The 9,120-nt window shown below is 41.5% G+C and overlaps 1 long non-coding RNA gene across 1 annotated transcript; it reads right to left on the reverse strand.

Moving 5' to 3' along the window:
- Positions 1-2,550: 2,550 nt before the first annotated feature.
- On the reverse strand, positions 2,551-8,130 carry LOC123514670. Its single transcript, XR_006677663.1, has 2 exons — positions 7,896-8,130; positions 2,551-7,507 (listed from the first exon to the last, which is right to left on the reverse strand). It is a non-coding gene; the product is annotated as an uncharacterized LOC123514670 (long non-coding RNA).
- Positions 8,131-9,120: the final 990 nt, after the last annotated feature.

Genomic DNA, 9,120 nt, shown 5'->3' on the forward strand with positions numbered 1-9,120 from the left:
TCGCACTCATGGGAATTCCAGAATGTGCCCTGCCCTGAACGGACTTCATAGAGTGGACGCACTATAGATGCCTTCGCAGGAACATGGGTTACCACTGGTATGACTATGTGTCATATCAGCGATTACTAATATAGTCCGTCAATGCTAACTGTGACTATATGGGCATGTGGCACTCTACCTGGAAGCCAATCCTGCATATCAGGTTGTCTCCGAAAGGAATAACCCAGCATGGAGGAGGACAAGGGGACGTCCACAGAACTCATGGCTGTGGTAAGTCGATGCCTCCTGCTGGGACTATACTTGGCAAGGGAAGGGAGCCTGCATGGAGACTTGTGAGGCGTGACCGCCTGGAGTGGCGCCATAGGGTAGGCTAGGCGACGCACCCCATTCGGGGAGAAAATTCCCAGACGACATAATCGAAGCTGATATTTTCGTGAATCATGATATTGTTGTCTCATGCTTTTGAAAACACTAAAGTAGAACGTCAAATAACACTGTTCTACCGTAAGTTAGTACATCAAATAAAGTTGTATTAATCTTCTATGGAATAGTGAAAACCGGAATGGAATGGAGAAAAAGAATGAATGAAAAATCAAGTTTGAAGATTACAGAAAAACCGATTGTCAAATGGTTTTACCCAAGTAGGTTAGACAGAGAGAGGACGGTGCGCGTTTATCCTCTTGTACTAAAAAGTGAAGCCAGTGGTCTGAACTTATGACGCGAGGATCGCAGCTTAAACCCTAAAACATTGCCCTCTCCCATGTTAAGCAATGGGAAATTTCCACTTTCTTTTTAATTACTAAAAGAAAACTGAGAAAGAGCTGAGGGTTTAACTTATGTAAACCATATTATAGTTTTCTAAATATGTCATATAGACCTGCTATTAACGGTGTTACTACGAAATAGCTATAATAATAAAGGAAATAAAGCAAGCCGTTTTTGGAAGAAATTATGGGAAAAGGTTGCTTTTTCTCGTTCATTACATGGCAAAAAACAGAGTGAAGTAATATTTCAGTGAGTGATGCTTTTTCCAACGCCCTACAGTGACATGTAACAACACATCATTCTAAATAAAAATAAATAAATAAAAAAAAAATAATAATAAATAATATATATATATATATATATATATATATATATATATATATATATATATATATATATATATATATATATATATATATATATATATATATATATATATATATATATATATATATACATCATTTGAAGATGACATGAAAAAAAAATGTCGAAACGTTTGGCCTATTAAAGATGTTGCTCATAGCTGCCTTTGTGATTGGTTTCCTGCTGAAAATACGGTTGCCTAGAAATCAACCTGTTTCTATATATATATATATATATATATATATATATATATATATATATATATATATATATATATATATATATATATATATATATATATATATATATATATATATAGTTATGCTGCCCCACAGTCCTCACAACCTCCACTGCCGCGACAGTAACTCACCACAGCGGCAGCCCAGAACACAGGACAGGATGGCAACAGACACGGGGATACTTCTGGGCGAAGATTCGTGGCTAGCAAGGGAAAGCGAGACAAACACGCACAAAGACTCAGACTCATTCAGAGAGGCAGGGTAGCAAGAAACACTTGACACAACTCCTTTATTTTACTGGCACAGAAAGTAACACAGTATAAGGTGGTACACTGATTACTTACATTACACAGTTATATACGAGTGCAGTGAAATGACAATGGCGGGCAGTGGTGAGTGGAAGGACTCATCTCGCAGCCTAGCAGGGAAAAGAGGTAAGGCAGCGTCTTGTCGCGTATTTTAGTCTCAGCAACGTCTTGTCCTCAAGGAAGAACTGGAGCTGGAGCTCCTGAAGAGAGACGAGCAAGGCTTTTATAGCCTCTGCTACACTCCTATTGGCTCATCTATGAGCCAATCACAGAGTTGTTAGGGTATGAATTGTATATAATTATTTTTTTCCTTGTTTCTACACACAGCCGTGAGAAGCGAGGCTGATCTTAGCGAGCACCACATCCTTTCATTTTCATGTGCAAGCACTTACGCTAAGTCAGTTATACGTTCCCACAGGCTCAGTGTGGGAACCTCTGGTTGCTGGATTATATATATGTAATTATAACAGCATAGACATATATTTAGTATTATCATTTATTTTATTTCTTTCATTATATTCATTAAGTAATACTTTAACTATTGTAACCAATGCATTTGTAACTGTCCTTTAATATATGAGTCGGTCATCGGTGTCAGTGAGTTTTTGCTGACGAAAGATGACAAGACGGAGCTACGTTGGAGTCTGGCTAACACACGAGCTGGCCGCTGTGCTCCCCCGGGCGCTTGCCAGGGAGCTGTGGACTGTGTGTGTGTACGAGACTATCCTTGTGTAGTGTAAATAACTGTATTGTTAATATAAGGAAAAACCCAAGCTGTGTTTTCGTTAACTTCCCTGAGAAGACAGTGTGAGAAAGTACCTGAACAAACGACATGTAGCCCTCAGGTGGCCACAGCTGGTTAAGAACACGCCACACACCTTCGGTTTCTTTATTTGTCCGACTTGTCCTTAACTCCCCAAACAAAAACCTGTGAACATTGTCATTTACTAGTACAAACATGAAATCCTGAAGTATGTGGTTCACAATGCACAATAACTGTCGTACGCTAGTTGACGATTCATTAAAGTGTAGCTAAACATTCCATATAATACGTATAAAGTAGTTACGTTTAATTCACATGTAAGAATAAATACCTAGGTGACATCTTAAACAGCTTCACTTTGGCAAACTGAAAATATTACTAACACAAGATATAACTTTGGCATGTAAACAAGCGTCATAACAACTCTTTTCCGTCTTCCTCTTATTACTAGTATTGCAATAATGGTTTACACAATCATGTACATTTTATCACATTCTATGATAACACACACACAAAAGATCCTAAGTTGAATGTTACCTAAAACTTAACTTCTCATAGAGGTTATAATCCGGGTTTAGTCTGAGTACCAATACACGACCTTCTCAAACGAGGCGGCGGGTGGTACTGAGGCTAACGCCCTTACTCCACTTCCCTTCTTAACACAGCTCGTGATCCTGATCTTTGTTACCATGAATAAAGCTTTACAAACAATAGCTAAGGCTGACTAATACGGTAAAATAACAAAAAATAATATCTATGGCAAATTATAATTATACAAACATTTTGAAGTCACTACATCAACTTCCCCACCAAAAGGCAGAGCCATAAGCTTAATTAATAGTAAAAATAATCAGGATCAGTCTTAAATGTAATACGCCTACCACTTCGTGAAGACCTGATCATTGTATCTGTGGAAGGAGTATCAGGTAAGTTTTCAGACCTAGAGTCACTATCATTGCCTGAAACAGCGTTGGGCGCTGGGGCCGTGTCAGCCAAAGCATCTGATGATGGCGCAGCATCATTAGTCAAATCACTACTTAAGGATTGATGAACTGGTTTCAGGCGATCTACAGAAATGGATTGTTCTCTACCGAAGATATCTACAACAAAGTGTTTTTCTCCCCGGCTAACAACAAGAAAGGGACCAGAGTATGGTGCCTCTAATGGTCGCCGGATCCGGTCCACTCGAATCCACACATGTGTACAAGTGTGCAACTCAGGGGGATAATATGATTTAGGAGTGCAATGATGTTTACCCTGTGCAAACTCTGCAAAATCTAGCTTGGCCATCTCTGTGGCGAGAGCATGAACTTGTGAAGAATTGAGTTTCCCCCTTTTCCTTTAATTCACTTGGTGTCACAATGAGAGGTTGAGGGAACAAAAGTGAGGAACCAATTACGGCTGAAAAAGGAGAAAATCCTGATTCTGTTGGTGTTATGCGAATTCCTAGTAAAACAATGGGCAAAGCTTGCAACCAACTTTCCTTTCGAGCTGTTATGGCAGTCTTAAGGGTGCGGTGTTGCCGCTCAATCATGCCGTTCGCTTGGGGATGAAATGGCGTCGTACAAAGCTGGTGAAATCCCACAAGGGAGGACAGTTCCTGGAAAAGTTCACTCTCAAACTGAGTTCCACGGTCTGTAACGACATACAGTGGTACACCAAAACGAGAAATCCAGGTTGTTAGGAATGCAGAAGCAACAGAAGCAGCTGTAATATCCTGTAAGGGACATGCTTCCAGCCATTTTGTCGCCCTATCAACACGTGAGGAAGTATCGATAGGGAGCAATGAATGATCCTGTGGTATCCTTACAAACGGGCAAGGGTCCTACAATATCCACATGGACAGTCTCAAAACGGTCAGATGGAAGATGAAAAGCATGAATTTCACTTTTTGTATGTCTATGGATTTTGCTCTGTTGACAGGCTTGACAGTTCCTTGCCCAAGTACGAATCTCTTTGTCCATGTTTGGCCAATAGTACCTGGATTTAATTAATCTTAGGGTTGCTTTTACACCAGGATGGGATAGTGCATGAATGTTTGACATGCTTTTGGCATGAAGGGGCGAGGAAAAAGAGTTGAGACATCACACAAAATACTTACTGTACCATCGATTTGAAAAGATTTCAGAGTGGTGGCATAGGATTTAATTTCTTCATCTGACTGTTGCTCATGCGCAAGGGCAGGTAAGTCATAAAGATCAACCGTTACAGCATTGGTGGGACGTGATAAGCAATCAGCAACGATATTCTGGCTTCCTCTAATATAGCATACATCTGCTACATACTCAGTGATGAGAGAGAGATGTTGCTGTTGTTTGTCAGACTTCATGGAATTAGGCTTTTTATATGCACCTGCTAAAGGTTTGTGATCTGTGAACAATGTGACGTGTCTCCCTTCTATTTGTGTTTTAAAATGTAAAACTGCAAAATAAGCTGCAAGTAATTCTCTGTCAAAGGTGGACTGACTTCTCTGCGTCTCAGATAGCTTCTTCGAAAAGAAACCAATGGGCACTGGTTGGCCATCTATCATCTGATGCAGTGCAGCACCCACTGCATAACTTGAGCTGTCAGTCACTATTTGATAGTGAGTGATGGCAGAAGTAGGGTAAGCTCACTTAGAATTTTCTTAATCTCTGAAAATTATTGTTTTTCCTCTGTATTAAGCGTCAACTCTTTGGCATTAGGATGTGATTTGATTAGTTCTGTCAGAGGAAGGACAATGGCCGCAAAGTTTGGCACAAGCCGTCTGTAAAAGCCCATCATGCCTAAAAAGCGCCTCAGCGACTTGGAGTCTGTAGGTTCACTGAAGTCATTAATTTCATACAGCTTCTTTTGTGTTGGCCTAACACCCTCGGCACTTATGTTACATCCAAGGAAGTCTATGTTCTTTTGCATGAAACAACACTTGTTTAGAGAAATGCGAAGGCAGTTGTCATTAAGTATCTTAAGTACAGTCTCTATGTCTCTCAAATGCTGTTCTCGTGACTTGGAGAATATCAGGATATCATCCAAGTACGTGAAAGCACATGGAACATTCATGAAAAGGTTGTCCATATGTCGCTGTAAGGATGCAGATGCATTTCTTAGTCCAAATGGCATGTACAAATATTCAAAAGTTCCAAATGGAGTTGCTACTGCTGTCTTTTCCACATCATCTGGATTCATTGGTATTTGATGAAATGCTGAAAATAAATCCACCTTTGAAAAGAATTTCATACCATGAAGTTTTGACGTCACTGAATGTATGTGAGGCATACTGTATCTATCAGGTTTAGTGATTGCATTCAGAGCTCTATAATCACCACAAGGTCTCCATTGTCCAGGTGTGCTTTTGACAACTAAATGTAGTGGTGATGACCAAGGTGACTCAGAACGACGGATAATGCCTCTATCTAACAAAGTGTTAAACTCTCTTTGCAACGGCAAGTTTTTCTTCGGACAACTGTCGTGCCTTTGCATATACTGGAGCTTTACCTTCTGTATCTGTGCGATGCACAACCTTCGCTTTAATTATGCTCCCTAGTGTTTGTTGTGGTAAAGTCAAACCAGGTAAACTCTGAAGGAGTTGCTGAATATCTGATGAAATCCCTTCAGGAAAGTCAATATCAACATTTAAGACATCATATTCAACCTTACAAACTTACATGGAAAAATTGGTAGTATTGTCAATGACTCTTTGCTTTCCACAATCGATAATTAAATTATGATGTGACAAGAAATCTAAGCCAAGAAGAGCGTGTGTTGTATCAGCTACAATCATTGTCCACTTATACATTCTGCGTAACTTGGGTATGAGTATGTCTACTACCACTTCACCATAACAGGCGATTGACTCGCCGGTGGCAGATGAAAGGTGAGCAGGGTAGGATTCAGATTTAAACCTACACTGTATTTACAAGGAAGAATAGATACAGAAGCACCTGTGTCCACAACTAATGAGTTTAGTGGCACCTATCTGGGCAGCAACTTCAAAGGGTGGCAGGCCGGAGGTGACGCCTTCGACCCGCCCTACTAGTTTTCCGAGGACTGGGCTGGAGATGCTGGTCAAGAATTGGGCAGAATAGTACAGTTAGTCTTACTCGAGTAACAACACCATGGTTTACATGTTCGGGACTTATCAGCATAATATAGGTGACCCCTACAAATCTTCGGTCTTTGCTGCTCATTGAAAGGACGTAGGCCTATGGGGATTGCACTGATCTCCCTTTCCTGAAAATGTGGGGAGGCCTGCTTACAAGGTGACTCTACATCAGACTTAACATGTAAGGCTTGCTGAAAGAAAGGGTAAGTTCATCAGCCAAATTACCTAACTGCATTAAAGTAAAATCCTTTTGAGCAGCAAGAACTGGGGATATGGTAGGAGGTAATGCCTGGATAAACTGGTGTCTTACAAGATCATCACCTACACCAACTTTGCTAGCAATGGAATTAAGTTCCTGCATATAATATGAAAGCCTTCCAGTCATGGAAGTTTTAGTTATTAGCTTAGAAAAGAGCTCAGGCTTAGTTCTTTCATGGATAGCTATCATTGCAGCTTTTGTTTCAGCATATTGCTGCCGAGTGATTACACTAGCAGAGATTTTCACAACTACTACTGGTGGCAAGTTAGCAATCAAATGGAAAATTTGGTTTCCTCTGAGGTGATGTGCTTAATGTGAAAATTTGCCTCTAATATGGAAAACCAAGCAGAAGCAGCAGTCTCCATAAATGCTGGCATCTTAATCCCCACTACATTCAAGGGTAAGGCACCCTTGGTATCCTCGCTGTTAGCCATGTGTGGTGGCGTCACCTACTATGTCCTTTGAAGTAGCGAGTTGACGTCCAACTTGGTAGACTGCAACAGCATGGAAACCAGGGCAGTGTAGTCACTGTGGCGATGCAGGGTGGTGAATATGCAGGGGTTGAAGCAGTCACGGTGGGTGGCGTTACGGGTACAAGCTGCCAAGAGTTGCCGGTCACTCCGGGGTCACCAATTGTAGCCCTCAGGTGGCCACAGCTGGTTAAGAACACGCCACACACCTTCGGTTTCTTTATTTGTCCGACTTGTCCTTAACTCCCCAAGCAAAAACCTGTGAACATTGTCATTTACTAGTACAAACATGAAATCCTGAAGTATGTGGTTCACAATGCACAATAACTGTCGTACGCTAGTTGACGATTCATTAAAGTGTAGCTAAACATTCCATATAATACGTATAAAGTAGTTACGTTTAGTTCACATGTAAGAATAAATACCTAGGTGACATCTTAAACAGCTTCACTTTGGCAAACTGAAAATATTACTAACGCAAGATATAACTTTGGCATGTAAACAAGCGTCATAACAACTCTTTTCCGTCTTCCTCTTATTATTAGTATTGCAATAATGGTTTACACAATCATGTACATTTTATCACATTCTATGATAACACACACACAAAAGATCCTAAGTTGAATGTTACCGATAACTTAACTTACCTCATAGAGGTTATAATCCGGGTTTAGTCGGAGTACCAATACACGACCTACTCAAACGAGGCGGCGGGTGGTACTGAGGCTAACGCCCTTACTCCACTTCCAGTGCTTCCATGAGTTGATGAAATCTTACCTTAGACTTTTGTCAATTTTACCCTGGATTCGAGTGTTTTACCCTAGATTGTCGAAGTGGCCCATTAATTGTTGATTAATGCACTCTTATCATACATAAGTTTAAATATTGCCCCTCTCCACTCCCAAACACACACACAGGACTACACACTACAGCCACTACTGCGGCTGCTGTGTGGACTCGTCCTCGCAAGTGACTGACTGTGTGTGAACTGTGATCTAACCGAAGGTCCAAAACGTGTACGCGTAGTAGACGGGTGAGTGGAGACTGGGGAGAAAGGGGATGGGGTGGGGGGGTGAAGGGATGATACAAGTCACGGGGATGATTGTGTACATGAATCGAACATGAAAGATAACCAGCCTGCCACCAGATTGGCTCGTGATCCTGATCTTTGTTACCATGAATAAAGTTTTACAAACAATAGCTAAGGCTGACTAATACGGTAAAATAACAAAAAATAATATTTATGGCAAATTATAATTATACAAAAATTTTGAAGTCACTACAGACACTGCTATTCTGTGCCCTCTTCGTGGTAACATAACATTGACCACAACAGAGTATCCACCTGGCCACCACGCTGCTTCCGGTCGCCGCACATCCGGGTAGCCTCAATACCACGTACCTCTGCAACAAAAGCAGTGATACCAATGAGCCAGCACTGCCAACGCTCTTTTCACTACTCAGCGTCACTGCAACACTGCCCTCCCCCACAAAAATGGTCGTCCCGACTATTCATCATCATCACTTTCATACACATTGTCTGTCCTTCACTGAGGTCTTTTCCTCGTTCTGAGGGGGCGAGATACACGCGGTTCACTCGCAGCCTCGTACTCTGGGTCCTCACGTGCACCAACAGCACACTCTGCAACATTGTTTATTCCACCTTCACCCTCCACCTCGCTGTCGCTCCCCATCTCACTGTCTGGCGACGAGGGTGGTCCCTGCTGGCCCCACGTGAAGTGGCCTTCCTTCACGTGTACAATGCGCAGCCGCCAAATTGTGCCATCGCTCAGTTTGTATAGGTGACAGCCAAGAGTCGTTGCAGAATGGTGTATGGGCCTTCCCAGTAACTCTGCAGCTTCGGAGCGAGGA

The sequence above is a fragment of the Portunus trituberculatus genome, chromosome 38, assembly GCF_017591435.1.
Source record: "Portunus trituberculatus isolate SZX2019 chromosome 38, ASM1759143v1, whole genome shotgun sequence".
Lineage (NCBI taxonomy): Eukaryota > Metazoa > Arthropoda > Malacostraca > Decapoda > Portunidae > Portunus > Portunus trituberculatus.